This window comes from Siphateles boraxobius, unplaced genomic scaffold (genome assembly GCF_051911475.1).
Source record: "Siphateles boraxobius isolate OS27281-9 unplaced genomic scaffold, OSU_SipBor_1 11, whole genome shotgun sequence".
Classification (NCBI taxonomy): domain Eukaryota; kingdom Metazoa; phylum Chordata; class Actinopteri; order Cypriniformes; family Leuciscidae; genus Siphateles; species Siphateles boraxobius.
The window spans coordinates 8,871,894-8,893,515 of NW_027508711.1; the positions used below are offsets into that span (position 1 = coordinate 8,871,894).

Consider the following 21,622-nt stretch of genomic DNA (forward strand, 5'->3'; position numbering starts at 1 on the left):
CAAACCTGCGCACATATATTCAAACGCACATAACTATACAATCAATTCTTAATGCGCATGTGAACGCCATCAGCGTCTATCACAGGTTCACGTTTAAAGTCTGTTTAGAGAGAACGGTGTCGTCTTAGCGGCCCCTAATTTAATAACAAATGATCATTTAGACGGAAGTGAATCAATCAAATATAACTTTAGCTGGAAATTTTTTTTTTCAAGAACCACTACAAAAACAATCTCTGTTACCTTAAATTTTATGTTTATCTCTGTAGAGCTGCTTTGAAACAATCTACATTGTTAAAAGCGCTATATAAATGAGGATGACTTGACTTGACATCTGCCATTTCATGTATCTGAATGCAATCTAAGTCGCAAAGTTAAATGCTTAATTTATTCATTTGTAATAATAAATATTTGATCACCTATAATGAGTTAATAATATATTTCATTAGTCCATTTTATCTGAAGAACATGACATGATCAGTTTCAACCATATTTTATTTCTCAAGAAGTGGAAATGTCTGTTGGATCCTGAAAATGTTTCTCCTCTTAATGCAGTTTATATCTCAGCTGATGATCTTTCTGATCAGCTTCATCAGCACTGTGTTCTGTGGACACTTGGGGAAAACTGAACTGGCTGGTGTGGCTCTGGCTATTGCTGTGAGTTGACAAAATAACTTTTTATAGCGGCATTCATTAAAACACCCATCACCTTTATAACTACGTCCTTTTTGCTCACAGGTTATTAATGTGTCTGGCATCTCCATCGGATCTGGATTGGTGTCTGCATGCGATACACTCAACTCTCAGGTATGATAGTCAATGTTCAGTAATGTGAGTGTCATTTGTGCTCAGGTGTCATTTGAAGTGAACTGTGTCCTGCGGACGTTTGGGGGTAATAATCTGAAGCGGGTGGGTGTGATACTGCAGAGAGGGATTCTCATCCTCCTGTTGGCCTGTTTCCCCTACTGGGCGCTTCTCATCAACACAGAGCCGATCCTTCTGGCTGTCCGGCAGAGTCCCAGTGTGGCCAGGTCTGACAACAGTCACTATGTGACGCATGTGACCACAGTTCCTTAAAGCCCCCCTGTAGTCAATCATTTTATCACTTAAAACTCATATTTGCGCCTTTTGAAAAAAATTCTTCATACCTTAAAATAGTTTGAATGTAACTCTTCACCCATTTAGTATATGCAGATCCATTAATATGCAAATTAGCCCTGCTTCCACTAAATCACCTATTCTTAACCATAGGGCCACCTGGAGGGACGCAAAAAACTTTACGTTTTTCACCTGTGGGCCGCGAGGGCCGCGGGACCAAACTAGTTATCAATTGAAGACACCAGAATGACCACTGTTATCCATGAGACAGTTACGGCCGCTTCACGGCTGCTCACTCTCCATTAAAGTGAAAGCACACTTTTGATGGACAAAATAAATTTGATTTCACACAAAAAGTGCCCAAAATGCACAGAATAAGCATGTCTAGTGAGTTTTAACAAGAACTAGGGTAGGCAAAAAAGGCAAGGAATATAGGCAAATTCAGTTTGGGTGAAAGTATGTTGTATTATAAAAAACTAAAAAACCTAAAGTAAAATAGCCAGAAAATATTATATAAAAACTTTCTTTTAGTTTATGAAATACACAAACAGCTACATAGGCTAGCACAACCCAAATCAAATCAGAGTGTGCGGTTTTGTGTGTGTGTGTGTGTGTGTGCTTTATCTGCGGAGTTTGCATTCTTGTAAACCTATTGAAAATATGCGATGACTGAAACGACAAGATTGGAGCTGTTTTCTTGGTTGTTTTGTTGTTTACTGACATTTATATGGTTTACCAACTTCTAAAATCAAATGTATAGTTGTCTTTGTAAATAATTGTTCGCTTATATGTAGCTTTAGAGCCACTACTGTGACACTGTACAAACGGTTCCAGTGTGAATACTCTCGCGTGTCTGCAGCTGCAGTGACGATGTAGTTACGCTGACGCACTGCTCAAGTGCCGCTCACGCTTGCGGTGTGAAACAGCCGTTACAATGCACCATCCCACCACTAGTGGCAGTAATGCCAACACTGGAGGCTACTCTGAGAGTGAGCCTTTCCCCCATTCCACCCAGGCTGGATCTGATAATATCTGTGAAGCAGGCCCAAGTGTCTCATTAAGAGGGGAACATAAATAGGGAGTTGTAGCTTGTTCAAATTGGACTGTTGTGATTGTTATTGTTCATTTATAACAGATATGAAGAGCAACTTCTGGTTCTACCATGCAAAAATGTAGACTGCTGAAACAATAATCAAATTATTTTGCAGATTATAAAGCTATATTTTTTCATTTTCACTTTATTTAAATTTTAATTTACAACTTATTTATTTTGAAAAATATTATTATGAATTTATTTATTTTAGCAACACATTTTATTGTTTTTATTTCGCATTGGCTTGACATCGCGATTGCGATACGATTAATCGTGCAGCACTAGTAAGGCTAATATGTCTGACTTGAGCCTTTAAATTTGTTCTTGATGCAGATTGATTTGTTCCATGAATTGTTGTGTGTTTTGCATCTTGTTGTAGCCTATGTGCAGGTTTACATACACAATAACCTGTTAAACTGCAAGTGGATTTCATTTAGTTATTGAATACAAATCAAACCAATGGTGAGATCAATAAACCAATACAGTGCTAATATTTGAATGGGCCCTGGGCCACTTTGTACTGTAAAATGTGGGCCCCGACATCAAAAAGGTTAAGAACCCCTGCACTAAATCACACAAGATCAGACTACCTAATTCACTTGGGCAGCTTTTCTTTAGTAAACGTTGGAAATACTGGTTTAATTCAGCCATATATGTTTGAAGAAGAAACTGATTCAGAAGAAGTGGAAGAGTCACTTGCTGGGGAATGGTTCAGCAAGTGAGACACAGAGCCAGCCTTCCTGCATATAACCTGTTTGTAGCCAACACATGGGAAGAAACAGGCTCTGCTCAGAGATTGTAGAATCTCGCGAATGTATTAGGTGTCACCCAGTCCGCAGCTCTACAAATGTCTGCCAGCGAGGCTCCGTGCACCAACACCCAGGACGAATTAACACTCCAAGTTCTGAAGCTCTGCATGAGATCCACGTACAGTCGCAGAGCAAGAACAGGACACAGTAACGCAAGGGCTAGGTCTGCCTCCTCCGAGGGCAGCAGTTGTAAGTACACCACCTGGTCCATGAAGGAGTGGTGGAAACTTTGGGCACATATCCCGGCCGGGGTCTCAGGATAATGTGAGAGTCAGTCGGCCTGAATTCTTGGTATGTTTCGTTGACTGAAGACACCTGCAGGTCCCCCTACCCTCTTAGCACTGTCTTAAGAGACAGGATCTTAACCTCAACTGACTGCAAAGGGTTTAAAGTGAGCTCTCTGTAGGGCCGTAAAGACCAGAGAGTGGGGATGAGGTTGAGGCACCCCTTTCTGGAAGCTGATGACCAGGTCATGCTTTCCCACAGACTTACATTCTACTGAATCGTGATGTGCGGCGATTGCAACAACATACACTTTTCAGCGTGGAGGGAGACAGCCTTTGCTCCAGCCCTTCATGCAGGAAGGAAGGACAACTCTTATCTGGCATTTATGAGGGTCTTCTCGGTGAGAAGAACACCAAGTGGGGATGAGGTTGAGCCCGCCCCTTTCTGGAACCTGATGACCAGGTTGTGCTTTCCACAGACTTACATTCTACTGCATCGTGATGTGCGGCGATAGCAACAACATACACTTTCAGCGTGGAGGGAGACAGCCTTCGCTCCAGCCCTTCTTGCAGGAAGGAAGGACAACTCTAATCTGGCATTTATGAGGGTCCTCTCGGTGAGAAGAACACCAATCACTGAAAAGACTAAGTCCTCTACATCCCGTCCAGAGACCACATGTGGAGGTTCCAGAGGTCTGGACACGGCTGCCATATAGTGATATAGAGAGGCAAACAGGCATACCACTCTCCCGGGAGTGTGAGCTGTCGTGCTGCACGATTGAGCTCACCCAGAATGTAAAAGGCACGAAGTGACCTGAGTCGCTTCTGACTCCAGAGGAGGAGATTGCGGGCGAGTTGCGACATGCGACGGGAGCGTAGACCACCCTAACGGTTGATGTACGCAACGGTAAACGTGTTGTCCATCCAGACCACTACATACTTGCCCTGCAGCAACGGTCGAACTGGCACAGGGCAATTAATATTGGTAGAAACTCGAGATAATTGATATCTCGAGATAATTGACTGCCACTGCAGTCGAGGTCCTGTTCAGGAGACCGAGGCAACATGCCCGTTGCACACGTGGTGTGCAGCAGCTGGTGTTAGAGGCATCTGTTAAGACAGCAATGTGCCTGGACACTTTTTCTAGGGGAACGCCTGTAGAAAAGCAAGGTCTGAATACAGGCTGAAAGCTCTGTAACTGGCCGGTGTGATTGTCACCTGGAATGTGCCATGCACATTTTGGGACTCAGTCGTGTAACCAGTGCTAAAGTAGAGTCATAGAAAGCAATCTGAGCGGCGTGACTGGGGCTGCTGATGCCATATGCTCCAGAACCCTATAAAGTAGTTTTAGTGGAATCACTGACTTGCTGTTTAACGAATTCAAGCAGTTCAGCACTGACTGAGCATGTTCGCTTGTGAGACATGCTGTCATGTTAGCCAACTCATACTGAGCAAAGATATTCTCTGCACTGGGGGGAGAGTTTGCTCTTTTTACAAGTTGACCTGAAGCCTGTGGTAGATTTTTGTAAGACCTAAGTCTGCCTGGGTCTCGTCTACAATCGACGTCCCCGAACGTGTACAGTCGACGTTGGCCAAGTTTGCAATCCCTATCTTGTTCCCCTAACTAATTTGTTGTGCAGCATTAATAACCGACAGACTTCAGGCAATGCCTTTGAATATGCTTTAATCACGGCCGGAGGTTTTCGAGCATTCCTTTGAGCATCCCACCAGCAAAAGGAATACAACAGTTTTTATAGACTAGGAGCATTGCAAAAATGACATGAAACATTACATAATTTCCCTACAATTTGATTGGTTCTTCATTGTGTTACGACCCTTGGCACAAGGGAAGCGACAAAAACAAGGGGCACACATAAACCAAATTGTGAGCTCAAAAGTAATGTTTATTTTACTACAAAAATAAGACAAGACTAAATAATAGAATGAAAACAATTAAAGAAAATAAGAGTGTTTCCGTATTCATCAGCAAGATCAGAGTGTAAAGCAAGATGCATGGTTGAAAGTGTAATGCAATGTTGAAGTTGAAATGTAAATGCAAAAAGTAACAAAATACAACGCATGCAAAGTCTAAAAGCAAAGTCCAAAACCAAAGTTCCCTCTCCCTTGACTCAGTTGTTGATCTCTTAAGAAGTGTCTAAGGCACGGTCACAGCCACAGGTGTTTCCGGTTAACTGCCAATTGAGGTAATTAGTGGGCTCAGGTACCAAACTGCAATTCCCAAGACCAACAGCAGAGGTCGTCACACCCCTCCCCATAAGACAGGGACTCTCTCAAGATCAGAGTGTAAAGCAAGATGCATGGTTGAAAGTGTATGCAATGTTGAAGTTGAAAAAGTAACCAAATACAACGCAAGCAAAAACCAAAGTTCCCTCTCCCTTGGCTCAATTGGTGATCTCTTAAGAAGCGTCTAAGGCACAGTCACAGGTGTTTCCGGTTAACTGCCAATTGAGGTAATTAGTGGGCTCAGGTACCAAACTGCAATTCTCAAGACCAACAGCAGAGGTCGTAACAATATGCAAACCCTTCTGTTACTAGGTAGAAGTAAACTCTGTTTTCTTGATTACTTTATAATCACAAGGCTTCAAACCTAGACATCTGTCGGGTTTAATTTCCCATATTTGTTATTTTTACACTCGCAAACCAAAAGTCACGAGTTTTCGAATGGTTTCGAAACATTTAAGATTTCAAAAGCATATGACAAAAATGTTGTTCCTGTAAGAAAAATAAATGTTAGTTATGATTAATTAAACTTCATCTGATCATCTCCACGATCTTAGTCTCATCTCCACCTCAGCGTGAGCGGGACTCGAACCATGGGGCGCGGGGTGCACATTACTGTCCTTCTTCCTTCGAGAAGGGAAACAGACGAGAGTGGAATGTTTTATAGGAACAACGCTCACAGTTGGCGCACATGGACCCCTCAAGGACCGATCAGTCGTGCTCCTCACCCAAACAGAAAACATAGTGTTGTGGAAAAGGTATGTGTGTCGCCAGGTGTCAAGCATCTTGGACATAGGTAATAATTTCCTAATAAATTCATAATTTCCTTCAGTATCAAGCAAACTAGTCCCTGATGACGAAAAGAGGATGACATGTTCTCTAGGTGCCCCTTTTATACTTCCTGGTCACACTATGTGATTTTCCTTTCGAAAGGGATCCTGGCTTATCTTGGACCCCCCTGCTTCACAGCATAGTTAATGACATGCTAAAGCCTGCCGCCCTCGTGACGGGATTTGTTACAACATACCTGTGACTTAGAGAACAACGGCAATTTTAAACCGTGTTTTTGAGACTGTGTTTTGTTCATTGTCGTTTTAAAATATTTAAAAATACTCAACAATGATGTTGACAAATTAATTTGCAGATGGTTTGTCTTAAAGGGTTAGTTCACCCAAAAATGAGAATTCTGTCATTAATTACTCAGTGTCGTTCTAAACCCTTAAGATCTTTGTTCATCTTCGGAACACAAATTAAGATATTTCTGAATAAATCTCAGAGCTTTCTGTCGCTTCATTGACAGCAATGTCATTGCAACTTGCAAGGCCCAGAAAGGTGGTAAAAACATGATAAAATGGGGGGGGGGTTGTGCACAAAAAGTATTCTCGTCGCTTCATACTATTAAGGTTGAACCACTGTAGTTACATTGACTATTTTAACAAGGTTTTTACTACCTTTCTGGGCCAAGAAAGTTGCAATGATGTTGCTGTCAATGGAGGGACAGAAAGCTCTCTGATTTCATCAAAAAATCTTAATTTGTGTTCCGAAGATAATCGAAGGTCTTACGGGTTTGGAACAACACGAGGGGGAGTAATTAATGACAGAATTTTCATTTTTGGGTGAACTAATCCTTTAAATCATATTAAAAACACCACATAGACATATAAACAATATTAAAACTTGATTTTCAAAACAGGGGGTCTTTAAATTTACATGTATTCATTTAGCAGGCGCTAAATAAAACAGTTATTATAAATTGTAATAATATTTCACAATATTACTGTTTTTCTATATTTTTGAATAAAATAAATGCAGCATCTGAACTTCTTTCAAAAACTTTTGAATGGCAGTTTAGCAAAACTTGAAATCTGCTGGTAAAATACTGTGATGTGTATAGTACATAATTGCTATGCAAGTATTATGAACGTTAGCATTCATATCTGTCTAGTTTCTCACAGTTGCCTGTTATTGTTATTCAGTGGCTTTCAAAACTAAATATAAACCATTCGTTATTGTAATTTTGGCAAATCCCATGGTCCTACAGTCAAAGTAACTGTTCTTTAACTGTGTGTGATTGTTTCTCTTTCTCTCTCAACAGTCTGTCACAACTCTATGTAAAAATATTCATGCCAGCTTTGCCTGTGAGTGACACATTAAATGTATTAACTTGTAAAATGACTAACTATAAAGTTAAAAACTATTCCTCCGTATCTAATTAATAATGTAGAAATGTGAAATGTTCATAAAAGTTTATTTTTCCATCCCATATATATATATATTTTAAATACTGTTTTTGTTGGCATCCTCAGCTGCTAGATCTTGGTGTGGCCTAAGAACCTGTCTAGATTGGGTTTATCTCATATTTAGGAACTTGGTTTGTTGTTTTTACTCATTGTGAAGGATTGTGATGTGTAAACTTCTGGGTTATTTCAGCCGTTACTTAAAAGGTCAAATGATTTATTGGACTTTCTTATTAACTCACAATGGATCTGCTGCTGCAAACACCATTTCCCAGTAATCCTTGGCTGTGCTTCTCTTTGTTTATTTGCTGGAAGGGCCTGCATAAAGCCACATGGGATGGTATCTATCTATCTATCTATCTATCTATCTATCTATCTATCTATCTATCTATCTATCTATCTATCTATCTATCTATCTATCTATCTATCTATCTATCTATCTATCTATCTATCCAAGGGTGTAACTTTGGTTTGAGAAGTGGGGGGGACACAAAATTGGGAAAAATTTTTTCGATTTGAATCCCATTTCCTGCATTTACACACATTTAGGGACTATGGTGATACAAAATCCAGGAAATAATTAAGTTGATTATAATGATAAATTCTGCCAAAAATAAAAGTAGGCTACTAAACTATGTATAACTATAAGATGTCTTACTTTTTTATTGATTGCCAAGACTTGAGAGAATCATTTTATAAAGTCAAAAATGTTCACCATTAATGTTTTGTGTGTAAATAAAATTGAAATAATGTGAGACCCACTGTAATGTAAAAACAACATAAAGACAGTATATTTTAAATAATTGTATAGAATGTATAGAATTTTATGAATGAAGGCCAGTATCACTGATATTAATATAGCTAATGAAAAGGATCCCCCCCCCCCCCCCAAATTTGAAACATTTATTAGGCTTCAAAAATATAACAACTTTTAATTTAAGTGAACTTTAAACAATCCTCACACAAACCCATAATAAATGTCATATTTACCTGTGCCCTTCCTGTCTAACAGGTAGACCTACAAAATATACAGAAATTGAATAAGGTTATCAAATAGTCTGCACTGCATAAATTATAAATTAAATATAGATTAATCCTTATTAAAGCTAAAAACGTTCTTTAGACAAGATCATTGAGTAATTTGCTCTGTTCCTCTTTGTTCTTTGGTTAACTTTACTGACAGACAGAATTGGCTGCTGTCCCTTTAAGATCTGTCACTTATGACAGGATCTTACGCATTTAATTTTCTCATTTGCTCTTAACTTTCATTTAAGATTTTATTTAACTCAAGACTGTTCTTGTGAGGATACAATTCACAAAACGGACATTTTGGCATAAATGTGTGTGTTATTATTCAAGCGCGAAACGAAATAGAACTGGATTCTGTGCGTCGTGTGTGTGCGCGTCAGGTCATTCACAGACAGCGCGATACCTGCTCATTAGAACTTTCGGTGAGCTAATTTTAGAGTGTGGACGAGACGTTCCTGGCCGCGGACGCGCGCATCGGCAGTGCAGTCTATTTCCTGATCCTCCGTGGCAATGACGGCGTGCGGTATAAAAAAATCATAAACGAATTTGAAAGTGGGGGGGACACAAACGGGATTTTGAAAAGTGGGGGGGGGACATGTCCCCCTTGTCCCCATAGGAAATTACGCCCGTGTATCTATCTATCTATCTATCTTTTACTAGAAAGAAGTTCAATTAAATGTTTTGGGGTTGTTTTTTTTCCGATCACCACTTGCCATTATAGGAAACTAATGAAACTAAACTCTATATTAAACTATATACCTGAGGCCAATACCATACGCATCTCGATGCATAGCGATACGATACATTAAAGATACATATAAGCAGCTATTATGCGATGCAAAACGATTCACTACTATTACGATGCGACCTGAACTTTGATTCGATTCAACGCGATGCTATTCAATGTAATACATACAATGCAATGGAGAAAAATATGATGCAATGCAATTCAATATGGTGTAGCGCCCCCTAGGCCTATTTCCTGGTACTAAAGAGCTTGCCTGCGCTCTTAAATTAATCCCAGTAAACTGTATATAATATATAGAATTCTTGCTGACCTCCTGTTTAAATTTCTGTTTGTGTAACTTTACTTGTGCTTTGAATAACTAATAAACTTTTAAACCACAACCCGGTAGACTTGTGTGTAACTGACTTAAACCCTATTCACATGAAATATAATTTACATATTCAATCTATTATCCAATAGTAGTATATATGATATCGTAACTGTCAAAATGATTGATTGACAGATGGGCGTGGTTTTCCTTTGATCGTCCCCCGCCCCGTCCGGTTCCTCCCCTTACTGACCCGCCCCTTGACCCACCCCATCCGGTTCCTCCCCTTCCTGTTACCTTTGACCTAGTTCCGCCCCTTCCTGTTACCTTTGACCTAGTCCCGCCCCTTCCTGTTACCTTTGACCTAGTTCCGCCCCATCCGGTTACAGCTTCTGTCAAAATGATGGATGATGACCTTTGATCTAGTTCCGCCCCTTGCGGTTACAGCTTCTGTCAAAGTGATGGATGTGTGACAGTTAGTTTGATCGTTTGAAGTTCATTTGATCAAGAAAAGGGAGGTATTGGCCTTTGAAGTTAACATAAGCTTTGATGTTACAGTTACAAAGTGATGTGACAGTTAGTTTGATCAAGCAAAAAGTGTGACAGTTAGATTGATTGTTTGAAGTTGGTGCTTTGGTCACCGCATCCCCTAAATATCCCTGAGCTTTATCAAGGGCAGCTGTGAAAGTGATAAGAAAAAATGTTGGAAGTTTATCTGTTCTGTAAAAGAATATAAAATAAAACCTCACACAAAAAGTTTGAATAAAATGTAGAACTATTCACTGAACCAAGCATTTCAGTTTAAATAAAATGGTGAAAGTTTATCTGTTCTTTAAAATAATATAAAATAAAATCTCACACAAAAAGTTTGAATAAAATGGAGCCACAAAAATATTGCAAACAATCCATTGTGTGGATGACCTTGCTCTGTCTTGCACTGACGCTGAGCGCTATGTGTGTGTGTCAAAGCAGTAAAGGATGCGCCGCGTGCACTTATCTGTCTGTTTAGATGAAATAAATTAATCTTACATGTTTTACAGAACTCTAGAAAAATCACACGCTATAACCGGATCTCTCTGAAATGTATCTCCAATTATAATCTTTTTGGCCCGTAACCCAGTTAGGGATGCGTCCGTTTGACATGAAATACAGGCTTTGTCTGTATGAGACTGTTAATTAGGTCAGGGACGGGGTCGCCAGATAAGACGCTCACATACGCGGTGCAATGGCGCCATCTAGTGGCCACGGAACACTGTTTTTCTCCATATCCATATATAAATACAGATGTCCTCAGGCCAAAAATCATCAGAAACATATTTTCCTGACTCAGCTCAATCATCTCTACTTGTCATCAAAATGCAAAACTGTGAGTATTTCTTTTCTCAATATTTTATCTGTTATAATAATATGATTTTGTTCCATCATCTGCACTGTACAATATTGGTATTAGTTTAATATGATTGTTTATACATTATTGTTTTAAACATGGATGCATTGTGCTATTGAAGTTTATCTACTGTAACTCAAATCTCCATTATACTATCTGTTTAATGTTTATCTGTTGATGTTGGTATTTTTTATCATAAAACTATGATTTTTAAAAAACTGTTTTAAACTTTCATTGGACTATGGGGTTTTATCCGTTATAATAATATGATTTTTAAGGTGGTGGTTCTCATTCCTATGGTGTTTTAATCATGCAATGTGCTATTGCCTTTATTTAATTATTTTTTTATTTTTTAAAAAACTGTTTATTAGTTTTAAACACTCATTCATTATGATATTGCATTGTTTTATCCGGAAAATTTAGATGTAGAACAGATTGATATAAATGTTTTGTTAGGATAGTTCTATTTGTAATGTGTTTTATTTAAAACACCATTTGTGACTATTACATTGTTTCATCTGAAAGATTTAAAACATCATTAATATAAATGTTCTATCTGCAATATGTTTTATTTAAAACATCACCTGTGACAGTCATTCTAACCACGTAGCATCCACTGTCTTTTCTTATCATGCTGTTTTATGATCGATATCAATTCTGTTTGGCCTGTGTATGTTTTTTCAGAAAACTTTAAAAATTATAATGCTAAGGTTTTTTTCACCATTGAGTGACTTTTATTATGAAAAGACTAGGCTTTTCTAACAGGAAGTGTCCGGTGTTTTGCTTAGCTAGCAGGTATGCTGTGATTCTGTTTTTGCTATGTATAATTTCTGTTTGCATTAAATCTGCGTTTTACCATCGCGTTGTTTTGTTATCTATTTACTAAGACAGCGCTGCGCTCCCGGTTATTAGGCATGCCTTAGCACCACTCCTGTTAGAAATGCATGGTTTAGCTTAGCAGCGTGTTATGTATTCATGAGACAAAACCACCAAATGCTACCAAACATACTTTACTGGTGTTCAGATCACAGGTTGATTACATCACATTCCCCACACGTGCAACTCACTTCACGTGACTTAAATACCCGCTCCCAAGGATGAGAGCCCATGAATACACATCCTGCATATATAAGCATTATGCCAATACACCACATTACCTCCCCCATTAAAACTAAACACACCACGTTAGTTCAAATTCTCAATTTCTAAAACGTTGTGGTAATGTAATAGTCCGTTTAGAACGACGCAGACCCACTGGACTTGGTTCAACACATTGAGCAGTCTCCTTTTCCTCCTGTGGCATTGGAATCTCTGAGGATGAGGTATGTGGTCTCAGTTGATCACCATGCCGTCTGTACACAGTATCCGATATTGGATCACGTACCTTGTACGAAACAGGTCCTGTCTGCTGTGTAATCACTCCAGATAACCACTTCGGACCTCCCTCCACTGTACTTCGCAGGAACACAGAATCATCCACAGCAAAGGATCTCTCTCTTGCACGATAGTCATGTTGATTTTTCTGCAAATACTGTTTTCTACGAACCATTTCATGAATGTTCGGTTTCAGGAAATCCAACCTGGTGCGAATGTGTCTCTTTAAAAATAAATCAGATGGTGACTGACCTGTGGTACAATTAGGAGTTGTGCGATATCGTAACAAAAATAAAGACAGTCTATCATCAATGCACATTTGTTCATTAGTCAATTTCTTCATACCTCTCTTAAATGTCTGGACATATCTTTCTGCCAATCCATTTGTGGCTGGGTGCTTAGGTGCACTCCTGGTATGCAGAATACCATTCTGTTTCACAAATCTTTGGAATTCATCAGAAGTAAAAGTTGTTGCATTATCAGTCACTATTTGTTCAGGTAATCCATATGCAGAAAACAATCTCTTCAGTCTGGTAATTGTAGCTTGAGAAGTGATCTGTGACATACGAAAAACTTCTAACCAGTTAGAATGAGCATCAACAACGATCATGAACATGTTGTTCAGGAAAGGACCCGCAAAATCCACATGCAACCTTCTCCAACACTCACCCGGGAATTCCCATGGATGAAGAGGGACGTGACTTGGCATCCTTTGTTCCTGTTGACAGATTTGACATTCCTTGCAAATTCTTTCTATGTCTGCATCAATTTTTGGCCACCACACAAATTTACGAGTCAGCGCTTTCATTTTAACAATGCCAGGATGTCCTGAATGAATTTCATGTAACACTGATTTTCGAAACTTGAAGGGTACAATCACTCGTGTGCCCCATAACAGACATCCCTGTTCCACTGAGAGTTCATAGGACACTTCAATTGGCCACCCCTCCATGACATAACGAAAAACTTTAGAAAGTTCTTGATCTGTTCTTGTCATTCTGGCAATCTGTGCAGCATTTAGAGGAGCTTCTTGAAGATGATTTGTCAAAAGAGTGTTGATATTTTCTGAAATGGCTTCGGTTCCCACATCCGTAATTTCAGGTAGTGGAATTCGTGACAGGCCATCTGCATTTCCATGACATTCTGCCTTGCGATACATGATATGATAATCATATGCCGACAAAATTATAGCCCACCTCTGAATACGAGCGGCAGCCATCATTGGGAAGTGTTTATGTTCTCCAAACAGAGTCACTAATGGTCTATGATCCGTTATCAAATTAAAAGATCTTCCCCAAAGATATTGATGGAATTTTTTTACTCCATAGATCACACTCAACGCTTCCTTCTCAATCTGTGAATATTTCTTTTCAGCAGGGGACAACGTCCGTGAAGCATATGCAATGGGATGTTCTTCACCATTCGGCATAACGTGCTGAAGCACTGCACCAATTCCATAAGCCGAAGCATCACATGCTAAAGTCAAAGGCAGTTGTGGATCATAATGTACCAACACTTTGTCACTTGTGAGCAATTCTTTACACTTTTTGAAAGCATCTTGTTCCTTTTTCCCCCAACACCAAGTAGTTTGTTCTTTCAACAGTCTATACAGTGGTGCCAACACTGTGCTCTGATTTGGTACAAAACGTCCATAATAATTTACCAAGCCTAAAAAAGCTCGCAGTTCCTTTACGTTTGAAGGTGCTGGTGCATCTTGAATGGCTTTTACCTTGTCTTTCGTTGGATACACCCCTTTTTCATCAATCACATAGCCCAGGTATTCAATTCGTGTTTGTCCCCACTCACACTTACATTCCTTCACTCTTAAGCCTGAGTCTTGAAGACGCTGTAGGACTTTACAAAGGTTTGTTAGATGTTCTTGTTCATCCTGACCTGTAATCAACAAATCATCCAGATACACAATCACTTTCAGATCTTTCATCAAAGTTTCCATTATACGTTGAAAAATGGAAGGGGCTGAACTGATGCCAAAAGCTAGACGATTATACACATATAATCCCTTGTGGGTGTTGATTGTCGTATACTTCTTGGAATCATCATCCAGTAAAACCTGTTGATATGCTTGTGCCAAGTCAATCTTGGAAAACAACTTCCCTCCACTCAAAGTGGCCAAAACGTCCTCAATCCGTGGCAGGGGATACACTTCAGTATTGGACGCTTGATTGACAGTGACTTTGTAGTCGCCGCATAAGCGGATTGTGGAATCTTTTTTAATAACAGGCACAACTGGAGCCGCCCACTCACTATACTTTACTGGAAATATCACATTGGCTTTCTCCAGCCTATCAATTTCCTTCTCCACCCGTTCCTTCATAGCAAAGGGAAGAGGACGACTTTTAAAAAACTTGGGTGGAACATCTGGTTTCACTGAAATAGTAGCTTTAATGTCCTTTAGAGTGCCCAGCTCATCCTTAAAGACTTCACGATACTTATCCAGCACTTCTTTGATAGACCCAGGCTGCTTAACTTGACTCACATATCGAATTATTTTCCAATTCAATTTTACTTTCTGGAGCCAGTTCCTACCACACAGGTTTGGACCATTCCCTTCCACTACAATTAGTGGTAACTCATTCACTTGATCCTCATATTGTACAGTAGTTATAAATTGACCCAATACTGGAATGCATTCACCAGTGTAGGTCTTTAACTTTACTTTAGCTCCCTCCAGTGGCAAATGGGCAAACGATTGTTTATACACTTGTTGCGAAATTATGCTTACAGCTGCTCCTGTATCAATGTCCATCAACAAATCTCGCTGATTCACAGTAAAATTCACTCGGAAAGGCTGTTTCTCAGTTTCACTTAACATGGAAAACATTTCCAGCTCTGGCTCTTCAGCATACATATAAGCAGTTACTTTGTGCTTGTTTTGTTTTTCAGTAGCTTTACTGTTGAGATGTACTTTCTCTTTAACTTAACAAGCTCTCGTTATATGTCCAATCTTCCCACAATTGTGACACTTCGAATTTTTAAAATAACATTCCTGAGCATTATGGTTTTTCCCTTTACAACGATAGCATACTTGTCTCTCATTATACACAGTCTTTGCATTTACCTTATGCACTGCTGCCGCTGAATCCTCGGTTTTCCTCAGTTGCTGGGTATCACGATGTGCAGTTTCCATGCTCTGCGCAATTTCAAGTGCTTGTGCAAAAGTGAGTGTGTCCTCCGAAAGCAATCTTCGTTGACATGCTTCACTTTGGATTCCGCTAACAAAGCGATCACGTAGTGACTCATCCAAACTTGCACCGAAGTCACATTTAGATGCACATTGTTTCAGTTCAGCACATACTGGGACACAGTTTCATGGGGCTTTTGAACACAACGCTGAAATCGGAAACGTTCAGCTATTATCAATGGCTTTGGTTCAAAATGATCCTTAAGAATATTCACAATTCCTTCCAACGTTTTATCCTTTGGCTTTTCAGGCTGAACCAAATTCCGCAGTAATCCATATGTGGACGCTCCCACAGCACTAAGCAAAGTCGCTACTTGCTTCGTATCATCCACGTCATTTGCAACCATAAACAATTCTGCGCGTTCCATATACGCGGACCAGGACTCGTCTTCTGGTTTATACTCATCCAGTCTTCCGATTTGCGCCATGTCCTCTCAGTTTTATCCTCGTCGCCAACTTATGTTATGTATTCATGAGACAAAACCACCAAATGCTACCAAACATACTTTACTGGTGTTCAGATCACAGGTTGATTACATCACATTCCCCACACGTGCAATTCACATCACGTGACTTAAATACCCGCTCCCAAGCATGAGAGCCCATGAATACACATCCTGCATATATAAGCATTATGCCAATACACCACACAGCGCGTGCTATGTTGCTAACTGCTCTTAAATATGTCTGACATCATGTATCAAAACTAGTTTTGATCCGTATCTGTTTCACAAGGCAGATCGATCTACTTTTGAAATATTGCCATGTTATTTTTAGACCTAAAAAGCTTGTTTTAGTCACTGTCTTAAACACCATGTTATTGATACGGGAACTAACCAACTCCCCTGCGCCACCTGCTTTCCCAGTGAACTATAACAGTCATGTTATGGTGAAATTGCACCCCCTAGTGCACCGTTGTGATATAACATCCTGTTATGGCGAAATTACGCCCTCTAGTGCACTGTTGTGATATAACATCCTGTTATGGTGAAATTACGCCCTCTAGTGCACCTTTGTGATATAACATCCTGTTTTGGTGAAATTACGCCCTCTAGTGCACCGTTGTGATATAACATCCTGTTTTGATGAAATTACGCCCTCTAGTGCACCGTTGTGCTATAACATCCTGTTATGGAGCCACCTGCTCACCCGGAGTTAAAACAGTATCCTGTTTTGGTGAAATTATGCCCCCTAGTGTACCAGGGTGATAAAACATTGTTATGCTGAAATTTTGCCTCCTTGTGTTCCGGGGGTGATATAACATGCTGAAAAATAATGATTATTATATATTTTATTTTTAATCATTAATTTTTTATATAATTTTATTTTTTAATCATTTATTTTTTTAGTTAATTTAGTTTTTAATTATTTATATATATATATATATATATATATATATATATATATATATATATATATATATATATATATATTTTTTTTTTTTTTTTTTTTTTTAAGCCTCTGTTGTGGGCGTGTCATCAAACAAGCATATAAAACGACTTACAAGTGTTTCCATTCATAACAGGATTTTTTTCCCCAGGTCCGAATTCCGAGAGCGGCACTTTCGATGACACCGATGGATGTGAGGACTGATCTTTTTCTATTCTTTTATAAATTATTAAATAAATTTTAATTATATTTTAAAATAAATAAAAATGTAATTCTCTCTTTTCTTTTTAAATTCGCAGCAGCTACTCCGGTGATTGATGCAGACAACACATCGGATGGTAAAACAAGACCCATCGTCAATGTAAAAAATTTTCTAACACCTATGAGAAATCTAATTTATTTATTTATTTATTTATTTTAGATTTCATATATTTTATTACGCAACCCGGCTTCCCCCTGACGGATCACACTCAAGAAGAGAATGAAGACCTCACCAGTGTTGAAGTAGCAGACGCAGCTGACCCCACTCCGGCCCGTGCTGAGGATCAAATAGCCCTTACCGACTCGGCTTTAGACCAACGCCCCGGACCAAGCGGAGAGTCTTTGAGAAAGAAGACTAGAAAAACGGATCGTTCTACCTCACCGATCAGTCCTATCGACTATTTGATCCTCAGCACGGGCCGGAGTGGGGTCAGCTGCGTCTGCTACTTCAACACTGGTGAGGTCTTCATTCTCTTCTTGAGTGTGATCCGTCAGGGGGAAGCCGGGTTGCGTAATAAAATATATGAAATCTAAAATAAATAAATAAATAAATAAATTAGATTTCTCATAGGTGTTAGAAAATTTTTTACATTGACGATGGGTCTTGTTTTACCATCCGATGTGTTGTCTGCATCAATCACCGGAGTAGCTGCTGCGAATTTAAAAAGAAAAGAGAGATTTACATTTTTATTTATTTTAAAATATAATTAAAATTTATTTAATACTTTTTAAATTAAATCTTTCAGATGAAACAATGTAATAGTCACAAATGGTGTTTTAAATAAAACACATTACAGATAGAACTATCCTAACAAAACATTTATATCAATCTGTTCTACATCTAAATTTTCCAGATAAAACAATGCAATATCATAATGAATGAGTGTTTAAAACTAATAAACAGTTTTTTTTTAAAATAAAAAAATAATTAAATAAAGGCAATAGCACATTGCATGATTAAAACACCATAGGAATGAGAACAGCCACCTTAAAAATCATATTTTTATAACGGATAAAACCCCATAGTCCAATGAAAGTTTAAAACAGTTTTTTAAAAATCATAGTTTTATGATAAAAAATACCAACATCAACAGATAAACATTAAACAGATAGTATAATGGAGATTTGAGTTACAGTAGATAAACTTCAATAGCACAATGCATCCATGTTTAAAACAATAATGTATAAACAATCATATTAAACTAATACCAATATTGCATAGTGCAGATGATGGAACAAAATAATATTATTATAACAGATAAAATATTGAGAAAAGAAATACTCACAGTTTTGCATTTTGATGACAAGTAGAGATGATTGAGCTGAGTCAGGAAAATATGTTTCTGATGATTTTTGGCCTGAGGACATCTGTATTTATATTTGGATATGGAGAAAAACAGTGTTCCGTGGCCACTAGATGGCGCCATTGCACCGCGTATGTGAGCGTCTTATCTGGCGACCCCGTCCCTGACCTAATTAACAGTCTCATACAGACAACGGACGCATCCCTAACTGGGTTACGGGCCAAAAAGATTATAATTGGAGATGCATTTCAGAGAGATCCGGTTATAGCGTGTGATTTTTCTAGAGTTCTGTAAAACATGTAAGATTAATTTATTTCATCTAAACAGACAGATAAGTGCACGCGGCGCATCCTTTACTGCTTTGACACACACACATAGCGCTCAGCGTCAGTGCAAGACAGAGCAAGGTCATCCACACAATGGATTGTTTGCAATATTTTTGTGGCTCCATTTTATTCAAACTTTTTGTGTGAGATTTTATGTTATATTCTTTTAAAGAACAAATAAACTTTCACCATTTTATTTAAACTGAAATGCTTGGTTCAGTGAATAGTTCTACATTTTATTCAAACTTTTTGTGTGAGGTTTTATTTTATATTCTTTTACAGAACAGATAAACTTCCAACATTTTTTCTTATCACTTTCACAGCTGCCCTTGATAAAGCTCAGGGATATTTAGGGGATGCGGTGACCAAAGCACCAACTTCAAACAATCAAACTAACTGTCACACTTTTTGCTTGATCAAACTAATTGTCACATCACTTTGTAACTGTAACATCAAAGCTTATGTTAACTTCAAAGGCCAATACCTCCCTTTTCTTGATAAAATGAACTTCAAACGATCAAACTAACTGTCACACATCCATCATTTTGACAGAAGCTGTAACCGCAAGGGGCAGAACTAGATCAAAGGTCATCATCCATCATTTTGACATAAGCTGTAACCGGATGGGGCGGAACTAGGTCAAAGGTAACAGGAAGGGGCCGAACTGGAAGGGGCGGATCAAGGGGCGGGGCAGGAAGGGGAGGAACCGGAAGGGGCGGGAATATCAAAGGAAAGCCACGCCCACCTGTCAATCAATCATTTTGACAGTTGCCATATCATATATACTACTTCCAATGATATCTTACACTAAATAAATAATCACGACTCAGTTTTTGAAATGTTAAATACAAATAGAGTTTACTAAATAAATAAAATATAAAATTCACCAAAAGAATGAATTCTCAATATAAACAAAACAACAACAAAAATAAGATATAAAATGTATCAATGAAGAAAAGTATTCAACAAATACTTACTTAGCTTATTGAATAAAATTAAATCACCTCAAACCTCAAGTTTGAATTAGCCACAAAATGTAAAAGAAATCAAAAAGTTACACGTACCTCAATAGCCTCAAAATGTAGTAAGCCTAGAAACTTGTAGGCTAAAATACAGAACATAACACATCATGAAGCACACACGCGGGCCCACGCGCACACACACACACACACGCACACTACACATGATTCACCCCAGTCCTAGCCGGCAAATGAGCTCAAACCTAAACGTTAAAAAAAGCTAAAAGCTGAAAGCTAACCGTTGCAGGCCTGGAGCGTCGCTTGTGTTCGGTGTGGCAAAACAAAATGACCCCTTCACTCCCTTTGGAGCAAAAGAAACAATTTAAAGATACCTTAATCCCAAGTGGTGGTTCTTCCGTCGAATTACCACACCGTCACAGGCAGTCTCTCACACACGATGACCAGGGGCTGGCAATCACTCACACGACAGACATCCTCTCAGTGGCGAGATGTTAACTTCAGCAAACCGTCAACAACTACACAGTCTTCGGCTTCCAAGTTCACAATTCAGTCCAATTTGTGTGCACAAAACCTAAACAAGGTCCAACTGACAGATATACAACGTTTGTCACGTTCTATCTTACAATTTAACCACTAAAACATGGAGCAAGTCCTCCACGCAACTTCTCCTCAGCTATTCCGTTTTTCCCCCTCTTCCGGGTTGCAACCTTTTACCTCACGTCACTCCATGCATACAAAAATCATATAGTAAAATATTTTTTAACACCAAACATCAAAATTTTACATGTTACATTATACATTTCACTTCACCAAAGAAATCCTTTAAACAAAAACTCTTAGAATAAATTAAACCCATACTTGAAACAAACACAATTGTATATCAAACTACAACTACCATAAACCCTTGTATTTACCTAAAATGAATAGAATGAATATGAACTACAATACATTTGTTTCTTGAGCTTACTTCTAAATTCTAATATTGTATAACTTACAATACATAAAACATAATTTCTTTAGTTCTAATGTGCAATTATGAACTCAATGCAATCTAAGTTATTTAGCACTTAGTTAACTTAAATGCTTTTATAGCACTGCGCTACACCCTCCCCCTTCTGAAAGCTAGCATGTCCTCATGCGCTATCATTTAGACATGAATAAGTCCTCTTCTTTCGGGGGAAGAATTAGCAAGAGAGCATCTAAAACATTGGGCCATGGGATGTCACCAAAGTGTCTTGCACTTCCTCTTCTCAGGCTCTTATATGAACCACAGTAAGGGGCTTATCGACTGGCTTCCCCGGCTCATCATACATAAAGCGTGTCACATGTTTTACCTGTCTTTTAGGACGTCTTTCACAGGTAAGTTCTTCCACAGGCACTTCATCTTCAACCAGTTCACACTCAACAGGATTTTATCCCCCTTCAGACTCTGAGGCGTCCACAGGGTCTGGTTGTGGTTGTAGACTACTTCTGGCGTCATCATCCACAGGTGTTTCTCCAGCTTCTCCAACTTCTTGAGCATGGCTTTGCTTCAAGTCATCAGACACTGGGGTACTCTCAGGTAGGATTTCTCTCTCAGGAACAGCAGAAGGTATCGATCTGAACAGTTCGCTCAC

General features: G+C 38.8%; 1 long non-coding RNA gene across 1 annotated transcript; it reads right to left on the reverse strand.

The window, feature by feature from the left end:
- Positions 1–12,437: 12,437 nt before the first annotated feature.
- Positions 12,438–15,826, reverse strand: LOC143701930 (uncharacterized). The gene is made up of 4 exons (XR_013190205.1): positions 15,624–15,826; positions 13,214–13,262; positions 12,890–13,100; positions 12,438–12,796 (listed from the first exon to the last, which is right to left on the reverse strand). It is a non-coding gene; the product is annotated as an uncharacterized LOC143701930 (long non-coding RNA).
- Positions 15,827–21,622: the final 5,796 nt, after the last annotated feature.